The following is a 13,318-nucleotide window of genomic DNA, read 5'->3' on the forward strand; positions in this document are numbered from 1 at the left end:
AGGATAGCAGTAGTGGGTCTAGGGTCACAGCAGAAGGAACACGGACTTTCTCTTTCGGGGCGTTACCTTCGGGTAACTCAGCCCCATCCACCGTCTCTTCCTTGTGCCATCACTCAGAAGTCAGACTCCAAGGAGATGGGATCTGATTGGGCCCGCCTGGGTTATGTGCCCACCCCTGCAGGCAGCCCACGGCATTAGGGTGGAGGTGAGGTCCTGCAGCTGGCAGCTCTCTGGGAGGCGTAGAATGGGGAAGGGGCAGTTTTTCCAAAGGAAAGGGAAGAAAGGCAGGAGGAAGATGCAGGAAGGAGGCGGCCACTCGGCACCGTCACCATGATAGGGAACATCCTGGGTGGGGGAGCCCAGCAAGTCTTCCCATGCATGTTCTGTACTATTGCAGCAAGTGAACCGGCCATGTGGTCAGTAGGCAATACAACAGTGGAGTGGGCCTGCTTCTATGCTCCTGCCACGCAGAAGCGCTTTCCACCTCTACCCGCCACTAAGCACACACCTGGAAGGGGATTATCTGCTGCCCTCCCCACTTCCCCAAGAAACAGGAGTTTACTGTAGCTGGTACACCCTGGTTCTGCACTATTAATGCGTGTTTCTTGTGCAGATGTTTTCCTCTCCCCACTCTCCACCTATTCTAGCTGACACAGCTCTAAGGCAGGCAGGCAGGAACCCTGAACTGATAAAGTTTTTTAACAGCACAGTTAATTTCTTGCGCCCTTTGATTTTCCAGACTGAGAGTCCTACCCTCCAGCGTGGGAACTCCCCTGGCTGGCTGAGGCTCCTCAGGCAGAGGCGACTCACAGACCCGAAGGAGCGCCATTCACGGCCGTGGGGAGCCGGATAGAATCACACGCAGCAACGTGGAGCCTCTCAAGTACAGGGCTCAGGGTGACTCCCCAGGCTGCAAGAGGGGGAGGGTCCCACAGAACACTAAATGGCTTGAGCAGATCCAGGGACAACGGCAGGACAAAGCGGGGGGGGTTGCAGACTGTTACAGGCTGCGGACCAGATTCAATCCTGATTCACAGGAAAAGACTAGAAAAAGAGGGGCATGGAGGATGAAGTTTAAGCCCCCTATGCCAGACTTGGAATTTCTAAAAGAACTAACCCTCTTCCTGCAGAGGGAAGGGGCCATTCCAAGAGGCCTCTAGGGCAGAGGGGTGTTTGCCAGAATGTGGCACTGGCTGGTACCAGGCAGGTGTCACCGACCATCAGGCGGGAAGTGGGGCACTTTACCGGAGGGGCCCTCGGTGCCCACCAAATGGTAGGGGCCGGACCCAATGCAGAAACTGAGTACGGGGGAGGATTCTGAACCCACAGCAAAGCTGGAGCAAATAAGGCATAGTTCCAAGACAGCTCTTCAGAATGTAGGGCCTGTGAGGGTCCTTTTTGTCTGTGCTTCCAGGAGTTTCTGCCATTTCAAGGGCAACTTGACCCATAGACTCATGAGCTCTCAGCTAAAAGTGTGGAAGTGAGGTGTGTGCTTGGGAACGTCTCAGGAGACCAGGGGCCCAGAGGCAGGAGCCATGAGGGTCCCACACAATCCTAGCCCCAGCTGACCCCCTACCCCTGCGATGGCAGCCAGCTGAGGCCCAGGGAAAATGACTGGAAGAAGCAGATGCGGCTGGAGACTGGGGGCAGGAAGCAGCCCACATTTACTTGCTGCCTTTGAGGCCGAGACCCCAGGGAATAAAGCACCCCCTTCAGGTGAGACACTCAGAGGCTTATCCAGATTCAAGACAAGTTCTGCTGGGCCCCTGGGTGGGAAGGAGAGGAGGAGGGGCGGGCACGGTGCCAGGACGGAGGGGAGAGCTCTTTGCCCAGGATCCAGTCTCAGCCAGCTGTCCTGAGAGACCCTGGGGAGTGGCTCGCCCACAGAACCAGGCACAGTTTGTGCGGGGCAGAACCAGTGTCTGCTCCCTCCACCCCCTTCTTTGTTGGGACATAAGACTTATTAGGAAGATGCTGTAGAAGAATGATGTTTTGGAAATAATAATAGTGCTAGATTCCTCAGGCAAAAAAAAAAAAAAAAAATCACTATTTATAAAGGGAAGGATTTCACCCTGCAGGTAGTTGAGGGGGTCAATGATGAGGGGAAATGGAGAAAGTCAGAGCCTTGGGGGGCGTCTTCAAGAGGTGGCTGAGCCCCACTTCCTGAGGGAGAGTCCAGCAAGAGGACAGCAAGACCCAGAAGGGACCATCTGCATGACAAGTCCAAGTGGCAGGGACCCACACTCCACCCTCCCAGGTCACTGAAGCAGCTGAAGGATTCCTGGATCCTCGAGCCAGAGCATCAGAGAATCAGAGGTGATCATGATGGCTGATGGGCCTGAAATGACAAGAGCCTTCTTGTGGGGACCTACGTGAACTGAAGAACATGGACCAGAGAGACAATAGACACCTCCGGGGACACCTGAGAGAGCACAGGTGACTCTGGGCCCAATGGGGCCTTCCCTAAAGCCTTGGCACTACCAATGTGCTCCCGAACTTAGCCACAAACTCCAGGAAAGGGGGAAACCCCAATCCAAAGGTTAAACACCTGCCATCCCAGTAGAATGGAGGGGCACAATAAAAATGAGTGTTTTCTACTTTTGGCCCACCTGCATTTTTCTGATTGAAATTCATACTTGTTACGGACACCGTAAGGAGAAAGGAAGGCTGAGCCTCTGCATACGTAGAACATTTCTCCAGGAGTAGCAGCTGTGGCTGTGTGGGCCACAGGCAAAGCAGAGTCAGTGTTTGTCTTCCCCACACGCCACCTCCGTGCTCAAATCAGGGACTAGTTATCATGGAGGGGGCCCGTGGTTGGCCCTCCATTGCACCATCCCCAGTGTTGTACTGGAGACAGTGCTGTCCTGGCACTGGGCTCCGTCGTAGTTCCTCTGCTCTCCAGGGGTTGATGGCAGCAGAGTGGGGTGGGAGCCCAGGCCTGAGGACCACACCCAGCTCCTGTATGTCTTCCCCACTCGAGTGTGGGCACCGGTTCCTCTCTGTGAACCAGCTGCAGCAGTTGTGGGAGCCCAGGGCCGGAGACCTTCCAAGATTTGTGCTATACGCTGAATGTTTGTGCTCCCCCCAAATTCATATGTTAAATCCTAATGCCCAATGTGATGGTATTTGGAAGTGGGGCCTTTGGGAGGTGATTAGGTCATAGGGATGGAGCCCTCGTAAATGGGATTAATGCCCTTATAAAAGAGACACCAGAGACTTCCCTCGACCCTTCTGCCATGTGAGGACACAGCAAGAAGATGGCCGTCTATGAACCAGGAAGTGGGTCCTCACCAGACACTGAAACTGCCATCGCCTTGATTTTGGACTTAGCCTCCAGAACTGTTGTTAAAGCCACCTGGTCTATGGTATTTCTATTATTACAGCCCAAACAGAGTAAGACAATCTGGCATGTGTGGAATTCCCTTGTGATTGGCTTTACAAGGAGAGAGTGGCTTTGGCCTCTGGGCTTTTTTCTTGGCTCAATTTCTCTCAATAGGAGTTTGACCTAAATACTTTTTGCACGTGGTATCCGTCTTCTCATCGATCATTTCTAAGGGGGCTGAGGAGCAGTGGAGCTTGGGCTACACATTAAAGATGCTTCTTCTGAGAGGCACACAAGGTGACCGTCATGGGTGGTTTCTGCCCAGCTCTGACCAAGACCCAGTGAACTCAGTCCTCCACTGAATGCCAGCCTGGCAAGATGTTCAAAGGCTGATTTCAGGGCCTACTAGTGTGAACATTGCTTCTCCCTTTTTTGCCTCCAACTTCTTTCTGGGAAGTAGAATTCTAGATTATGAAAGCTGAAAGGAACTATAGAAGAAACTAAGGTCCAGAGAAGGAGGGAACCTGCTTGGTCCACACGCCTCATCTCAGTGAATGACACCAGCATCCACCAATACCCAAGCCAGAGGTCAGTTCACCATATGCAAGTCTTCCCAAGTTCTACCAAATTCATCTTCTATAATAAATATATCACATGTGTGTCCAGTTCTTCAATGGTAGCAAGTATATTAATTTCATCTAAGCCAACTTCATTACATCAACTCTTCAAACATAAATCTAGTCATGTCATTCTCCTTTTTAAAACTCTCTCTTACTCACCCGTGCCCCGCAGATACAGTCAAATGAACACTTAGCCTGGCCTATGATGTCCTTCAGGATTGGCTCCTCCAAGCCCCATTGATCCCCGTCAGAGTGTCTGGCACACACAGTAAGTCCTCCATGAAGAGCAACTGGACTGAATCCCATCATCCAGGCCTGTTCAATATGTCTCAGTCAATAATTGTGGCTGTGAACTCTTGGGCTAGGTCTTGTCCACAAAGAGGTGGACTCCAACACCTTCCCTTCCACAGTCCACAGGTTCTGGCTACAAAACCATAGGGGATGCCTGGAAGCACAGGTTCCAGTCTTCTCTACCTGAGCCCAGGGTTGACACCATGAGATGGACTACTGGTCGAGGAGCCCCCCAGGGCATGAGATGCTGCTGTCACAGCGGGAGGACCTGGGCTGGGTTTTCTCTAAAACTTTAGAAATCTCATCTCCATTTCAGAGGATGACACAGCCCCTCCCTCAGAAAGGGGCATAGCTTAACCAAGGTCTTTGGCCTCCATGCTGGTTTTTAAATGTACCTGGGATTTTACTTTCATTCAGGTAAGATGAGGCCGACAGATTAGGAGATGACTGCCATTGAAAAGGTAGTTTGTTACTCACAGGTCCCAAGAAGCGGGGCATGGCCCACCACGTAGGGCCACACAGAGAAGCACCTGAGTCAGTCACGGGGCAGAACGAGGGAGGGGAAAGCTTGGGCAAAGGCCTGTCTTGTGTCTTTTTTGCAGGAAGGAATGAGTGAGGCAGGGTAAGTAGCTGAACAGGCTTAAGATTGGTTAGTGTGAATAATTCTGGGGGGCTCTGGGGCTTAGGTGTTGTCACCACTTGTGTGGTATCTTGCCCTGGGAGGATTAGGGCAGGGGGATGGATGGCGGCTTGGCCAGATGAAGGAGGTGGCTGAGGGTACGCTCTGGATTGGATGGTTAGCATATGAAAGGCTCACTCACAGGTGAGTCACTTGCTATCTCTAAGGATTGGCTCGCCCTGAGAAGGGCAGTCTTTCTCTGGCCAGTGAGCCCCAAATGCCAGGAAACAAGAAACTATAGTTAATACAATACGAGATGGAGAGGTTTGAAGTGTTTCACAGTCTCACCGCTCACCAGAGCAGCTCCTCGGGGGTGCTACCTTTGCTCCCATCCCCTTTGTAATGACCCCAGAAGTCCGTTCTTCCATGAAAACGGCTCATGGAGAAGGACCATGGAAGGCTTCTGGGAGAGAGGAATGAGAGTCCTAAATAAAACATTTCCTTGCCATCCTTTTTAAACGAGATTTGCGGTTTGGTGGGAAAAAATAGACTGATGTTGGAGTGGAGGTAGAAGGAGAGAGGTGCCAGAGAGCTCAGAAGAAAGTGGCTACAAGATGGCTTAGAGCCCAGGAGGGTCCCTGCGGCTTGAGTCACCTGCTCCTTAGTCACCTGGATTTTGGTCTGGGATCAAACTGGACAGTCGCAAAGGTCAGTCCTTGCTGATGTCTGTCTCCTTCCCTCCCTCAGACCTGCTCTGGGCTGGAGCAAGGCGTGTAGAGAACTGGGAAGTGGGGGGCGGATACAGCTGCTATCAAAGCAGAGGCACAGGGAATTCCCTGGCGGTGCTCTTACTGCCGAGGGCTTGGGTTCAGTCTCAGGTCAGGGAACTAAGATCCTGCAGGAAAAAGAAAAAGAAAAGAAAAAAAAGCAGCACAATCAGGCTTAGTGACTTGGATTTGTGGAGAAGGAAGATATTAAGGGATTGCGTTAACAGCTCTGAAAACTATAAACAGGACGGGGGGTGGGAGGGGGTCGTTCTGTCAGGGCGACTGAGGAGTGAGTCCCCCAACGCTGAGCTCAGAGGTCTAGTCAGTTCCGTGTCTCACGGAATTTTCTTTGCAGGAAACTTGCGCACACCTGCATAAGTCTACACACCCTTCTCCTGATACTGTCTGGTTTTGGTTTGGGGTTTTTTCTTTCCCAGGATCATGAAAGGGCTGGACCTTTATCTGCCCTGTGTCTTGTGTCCTGGGAAAGTCCAAAAGTCGCTCCGGTTGCTGCAGGGGATGTGAATGAGTTTCCTGAGCAACTCCACTCGCTGGGTGGACACTCAGAAGAATTTGGGGGGTAGGCTCAGAAGTCCCCAGAAAGGGTCTAAGAGGTCCTGGGCCACCAGGTCAAGCATACTTCTTCTAAGACAGTCTTGTGAAAGTGACTGCAGTGGCCAGGACACCCTCATTGACCAGAGGGCTCTGGTGGGTGCTGTGGGTGTGTGTTTGGAGGATGGGGGCAGGGGAAGAATGATAAACTTGAAATGGTAGAGCAGGGCAGGTAGAAATCAAAAGGCATCGTAATGGTAGGTTCAGCGGTGGCTGTTTGGGGCAGACATGTTATATTTTAGGCTCAGGGACTTCCATGGCGGTCCAGTGGTTAGGACTCTGCGCTTCCACTGCAGGGGACGTGGGTTCAGTCCCTGGTTGGGAAACTGAGATCCCACATGCTGCGTGGCCGAAAAAAACTTTTTTTTAGGCTTAAACCATACACTCTATAAGTGTATGTGGAGGCTCTAGAAGCTGGTGAATCCGAAGTACAGTGTAATAGTCTTGGCATAAAATGATCAAGTCGTGACAGAAGCATTTGAATAAACCTAGACCCAGGCCAGGACAACCCTTGTAATAAGAGCCTCCTGATGGACCTGTCGCTCAGGTCTTACCTTCCCTCCTGTCTCAGAAATGGCAACCACCAGCCCTCACAAGGTATCCTTCCCCTCAGTGAAGCCCTGACCCCGTTATTTCCTGAACCCAAAGTTAGTTGTTTTAATGCAACACAGCACCCTGCTCCCCAACACTGAAAAGTGACCAGCCTGGCCCCCCGAACTGTCACCATGCCTCCAATAATTAGCTTAGAACGTGTTCCCAGACCAATGACTGCTCTGGGAACCCAGATGGGGCACTTAGCCCTTTAGAGAACAAAGTAGATGATTCGAACCCAACAAAATGGTTTTGGGAGGGAACAAAGAAAAACGTCCTGCGGGGAGGGTTGCATTTGTGCCAGACCTTGTTGGGTCAGGGAGGGCTTCGTAAAGGAGGCTGGGCTGGGAGGGATGCTGCGGGAGGCTGTGCAGTGGGAGAACCGGAGGGGCTGGGGCTGAAGGCGCAGAGGTTACACGCCTGCCGTCTCTATCGCCCCCCGCATTGCCTTGAAGCGGCCCCCGTTGCCATTCACAGGATGGTTCTGTGGGCGAGACCATGTCATGGTTCCAGTGGATGGCACTTTGGTTGATCTTACACTTGATAACACACTTTCTTCCATAATTGTTTCCTGGCATAGAGATAAGGGAATTGCTTCACTCAACTCTAGGATGCCCAGCGGAAGATGAAACAGATCCATATACCAACTTGGGGACGGTGGGAACTGTCGAGTGACTTCACGGAGATCATTTGGGATGTTCTGTGATAGAAATGCCTGTGGGGTTTTCTGCCCTGAAATATATTTTCTGCAGGACTGGAGGGCTGCTTTCTTTGGCATCAGTTCTCTTAATTCCGGCAGCTCCTCGGAGTCTCTCTAAGGACCCCTAGGACCCAGGCTGCTGCCCTTCTCCTTTCAGCTCGGACATCATCAAGGCAGGCTCAGGCCACTCTCTGGGCTCTGATGCTGAATGGGGTGTCAGCTAACAGGCTGCACTGTGCTGACCTGTCCCTGGGGACAGTGGTGCAGTCTGGAGCTCCAGAGGGTGAGCACGCAGCACACCAGCACACTGTGAACTCTCTCCACGCAAGGGGGACACACCAGGACCCTCAGCTCTCGTGGAACTCCTGAGCCCTCTGAGGATGGCTTCCACGGGGCAATGAGTGCCTCAGTCGTGGGCGCTCACCTGGCTGGCTCCGCTGTCTTCTCCTGTGCTGACCCTGTGGGTGGATGGCCCCAAGGAAGCAGGGGAACAAGGTCTCCCACACTCCTCCTTGCTCATGCCCGTCTCCCTGTTCAGATTTTGCAGAGGATGTGGTAGGTATGATAGGAAGACAGTAGAGCTGGGGGCATCGTGGCTGCAGGGAACTGCTGCAAGCAGAGAGTGCCAGCAGGGAGTGTCCCCAACCCTAGCTTTACCACTGAGGGCAAGTGGGGTCGCTGGTAAGTAGCACTCAAAGACTAAAACCCACCTCTGCGCTCCCAGCCAGCGTCCTCTGGACTGACCCAGACAATTCCTTCCCTGTCCTCTACTTGGGGCCTCCTTCGCTTTATCACCTTGCAGTCTGCCAGAGCCTGTGTGATAGAGAACGAGGGGAGCAGTGACACCCAGTGGAGGAATCATCACCATCTCTCTCCTTCCTGGAGACGGGAATTGGCCTGCCTTCTGCTTGGCCTGAATCCTGAACAGATCTCACCTTCACAGGACTGGGCTTGAGTCCTGTCCGTGGTGCTGACATCCCAGGGTGGGAGGAAAGGCAAGCTGACTGGAAGGTGCCGGAAGGGCCTGACATGTGACCTCTGCTGCCTCGAGGGAAGCCCACGAAGCCACGCCTGGCTCCAAGTGCCTCTCCCAGGACCAGTCCACTTCTCTCCACCCAGGGAGGCGGCCCTACACAGGAGGAGGCACGGGGGGCTGATGGACGAGGTTGGCCTGGGGACACAGAGTCACCTTCCTGCCCTTTACCCTGATAGCTTTTTCACCCTGATAACTGGGGTTTTCAGAGGTACTTTCTCAGATCTCTGGCCAGCCCAAAACAATCATAAAATCTTGAATTTTGGAAGAAACTTTAGAGATCATAGAGAGGTCCAGCTTCTGAGTTGGTGTGGCATTCCCCCATATGGCTCTGCCCCCAGAACAGGCTGTTTAGTTTGTGTGCACAGCTTCATGAACACCAAGCCCTGTCCCAGGAGACTGAAGCATGGTTCAAGAGCACCCCCTACTGTCAGCCTTCTGTGGGCCCAGACCTGGTGGTGAGGGCACTTGGACACCTTCACCCCTCCCAAAGCCCCAAACCCGGGATTTTTTTGCCACGTCTATTTATTAAAACTCCTGGTACTCTCCACCACCTCCTTTCCTTTCTTTGCTGTAAGACTGATAAGTATTTTGGGGCGACATCAAATTATTCTGATGGGGTCTATTTCAGATATATGCTAACCTCAACTAGGCCCTTGCTACTTGTTTACCACTTTTTTTTTTTAATGCATTCTCCTGACTTCCTGCTACATTTTCCAAAGTGCTAGTTGTCCATTTTGTATGTTCTTAAGCTCCAAATCCTGATTCTACCTCTGGCCTTCTCATTATACTGAGTTTATGGATTCCCTTAAGATTTCTTATATTTACCTCAAAACCCTCTGTCTTATTTGCTACTATCTTGGAGGAAAAAGTATCCCCCTTCCTAAGAGTAAAGCTCCACGTGTGCTCTTGAGTCAATTTGGCATTCTTGTTCAAATTTACTTTTCCCAATAGTTTTGTCTGCTCTGACTTCTAACAGGCTTACGGTTTCCTGGGGACGGGCGGGGCGGGGGCGGGCAGGAAGCTGCCTTGACTCTGCTTTTGCCTCTCAGATTGTGTTGTCACCATCTCTTCATCAAACATCTTTGCCATACACTATGTCTAATCCTTTAATTCCTATTCATCCTTCATTCTTCAACCTACTGCCACAGGCTTTCAGTACCTCCTCTGGATTAAAACCAGTTCTTGGAAGATCATTACTGATCGCCTACCTGTAAAATTTACTAGTACCCCACCACCCAAAGTTTCCTTCCTTGCCTCATTTATTCAAACAGGATGGCAGGCAGTATGCTAAGCCCTGGGAACACGTGGACAGAAAGAAACAAAACATCCCTTCTTCATACAAAAGGTACAACAGGAGTAGGACCACCTAAATTTGAGAGACGTCTTCAAGGAGATTACCAGGGTGAGGATAAGACTGGTGTTCTCCATTCCAGGTTGAGAGAACAGAAATGTGTGGAACAGACAGACAGTCACAAGAAACAGAGAGTATCACTGTCTGTCCGGGAGAAGGCCCTGGGTACCACACTAGCAAAACTTAAACTTCACTATGAAGGTATTGGGGGTGGGGGGTTTTGGAGAGTTTTGAAGGGAAGTGACATAACCCATTTTAGATGCTCTAAACCGCAGTGCTAGCTTGTCTGCTGACAATTAATCATCAGCCCTACATCCTGCTACCCTCCCTTCCACATCACAGTTCTCAGGTTCCCTCCAACAGGATCCCAGGTTAGACCCTGCAGATAAGAGGCACAAAAGTGAAATTTGTGGGCTTCCCTGGTGGCGCAGTGGTTGAGAATCTGCCTGCTAATGCAGGGGACACGGGTTCGAGCCCTGGTCTGGGAGGATCCCACATGCCGCGGAGCAACTAGGCCCGTGAGCCACAACTATTGAGCCTGCGCGTCTGGAGCCTGTGCTCCGCAACAAGAGAGGCCGCCATAGTGAGAGGCCCGCGCACCGCCACGAAGAGTGGCCCCTCTTGCCACAACTAGAGAAAGCCCTCGCACAGAAACGAAGACGCAACACAACAAAAATAAATAAATTAATCAAAAAAGTGAAATTTGTAAGGTGAGAAAGAAGAAGTCTAACTCCTAGAATTGGCAGCTGTGGGCGGTGGGTGGCCACTGGCAAACGTGGGGTTTTGGTAGCTACTTTCCAGAGCCCTCCTGAGAATCACCAAGTTGGCGCTGCAGGCAGCTGAGAGAAAGCTCCTTGGCGAAGGCTTTCCTGGGGCCACAGCGCTTCCAGATCTCCTGAAAGCCAGCGAGGTCCTCCTGATCCTTCCTCTCCCAGCCCTTCCAGTGGTTGTAACATCCCTGATTTCCTGATGAAACCCTGATACAGGATGCCATTTTGAATAAGTCTTGCCTAGAAATGGTCCTACATCGACACCATATACTCAGTTCTCCGTCATGTCAGACCACTAATCTCTATTTTTCCCAAGATTTCTATCTCACTTCTCTCCACTGTAAAGATGACTCCAAAACTACATATATATATATATATATATATATATATATATATTTATTTATTTATTTATTTATTTATTTATTTTTAGCCTTTCTCCTAAGCTCCACATCCAAATTTCCAATTATTTCCTGGACACCTCCACCTGGATGACCTGCTGAAACCTCTAACTCAACAAATTCGATAAGAATCGCCTTCCTTTTAGGGACTTCCCTGGTGGCGCAGTGGTTAAGAATCCACCTGCCAATGCAGGAGACACGGGTTCCATCTCTGGTCTGGGAAGATCCCACATGTCATGGAGCAACTAAGCCCATGGGCCACAACTACTGAGCCTGCGCTCTAGAGCCTGCGAGCCACAACTACTGAGCCTGCGTGCCACAACTACTGAAGCCCACGCGCCTAGAGCTCGTGCTCTGCAACAAGAGAAGCCACTACAATGAGAAGCCCGCACATTGCATCAAAGAGTAGCCCCCGCTCGCCACAACTAGAGAAAACCATCATGCAGCAACGAAGACACAACACAGCCAAAAATAATAAATAAATTTATTTTTAAAAAAAAGGAATAGCCTTCCTTTTAAACTACTTCCTTTTCATGAGTCCACAGTTCTGGTAAGCACAATACAGTTATTTATTCCAGTTATCTGGCTGAAAACCACAGGCACACTACATTTCACGCTCATTCAGGTAAACATTTATTGAGAGGCTACAATATGCCAGGCCCTTGGCTAAGTGCTGGGACTAGAATGGTTAACAGGTAGATGTGTTCCCTGCTCTCAGAGCTTAAAGTCCAGTGGAGGATCTAAGAGAAACCTAAACACATTTCTGAAATACCTTAAAAAAAATCCTTTACCTGTAACTTGCAAAAATTCAAGATTCTGAAATATCTTTTGAATTATTTCCCCTTCTCTTTCCCACCCCCCTTATCAACCAGTAACATTCACCTGGACTATTTCTCTAGTTTACTAGCTAGACCTTTTATTGCATCATGGGCTTTTTTATGTTTTGATGAAACACACATGCACATACAGTATTTTGCAGAAAATTTCAGGGGGTCATCAACAGTCCCTTTGAGGCCAAACCCCAGGTTCTTGGGGTTTCTCATTAACCTAAAGAACCCCACCTCAGTGTCTCTCCCATCTTCACCATTCCCGCCTAGGGCTGTGTGTTTATAAAGCACAATCCTATCATGTCTCTCTCCTGAAACAGAAACTGTCAGTGGCCCATTTTCAACAAAAGCAGTGCCCAGTACACCCTCAGGCCTTCTCTCTCAAAAGTGCCCTGCACAAACCCAGGTTCCTTCCAAACTGAGATGCAACCCCCAAATACGCCCTACGCAAGCTCATCACGAGGGCTTTCTTTGCTCAGGCTGTCCCCTCACCCAAGTCTCAGCTTATCCAAAGCTCTCACTTCTTTGAGCTACTTTGACATTTTGTACTTCAGACATTTACATCTGGTCTTAGTTTTAGAGTTGATTATCCAAACTTTTTCAGAGTAAGAGAGCAGGAATCATCTTATCTTCGTACCTCCTGAAGCAGCTGGCATAAGGCCCAGCCCAAAGCAGATGTTTGGAAAAAATGTTAGACTAAATTAAACTCAAATTTCCCTTTCACATCTTAGTCCCACTTGTGTCCTTCATGCTTTTTCCTCTCCTACGTAACTGTCCTTCAAATATTTGAAGACAATTACCTTGTCCCTTGTTCCTTATCTGCACAAAATCCAGAAGATCCTGGCTAACTTGGTGATCCAATTCAATGTCAACAACAGTCAGTATAAGCACAAAATAGTCAAGAAGTCCCTAAGGGTTCTATTTCCCAACTAACCTTCGACTCACACTCTATGGTTTGGGGCAAGCAGTATCTCTTCACACCCTTTCTTCTACCACCACTTAGCTACAATAAGAGGGAAACAAATCATCTCACCCTCATCTTAGTCATTTCTTGTAAACAAGAGAGGTGGCAAAGCACTTGGAGCTTTGGAACAGAAAAGGAGTAGGACCAAAGTTATGGATAAATGTAACTGAGAATGGTTAACAACTAGCTTTAGCTCTGCTATTAAATCTGTGACCCAGGACAAAACTCAACTTTTGGGGGCCTGTTTACCTACTGTTTGCATATTACGGAGACTGATAAAAGCCGAGGAATTTACACCACTGAAACAACATTAAAAACAAAATCTTCTGGACGATATGTAAGCTTCTGGACCTTAGGCATTTTATCAATTGTATTTCAGTTTTGCAAATACGAAAGCTGAAAACAAAAAAGCCACAGATCATTGTTTCTTTAAATTCTCTTATGAGTTAT

This window comes from Tursiops truncatus, chromosome 9, assembly GCF_011762595.2.
Source record: "Tursiops truncatus isolate mTurTru1 chromosome 9, mTurTru1.mat.Y, whole genome shotgun sequence".
Taxonomy (NCBI): Eukaryota; Metazoa; Chordata; class Mammalia; order Artiodactyla; family Delphinidae; genus Tursiops; species Tursiops truncatus.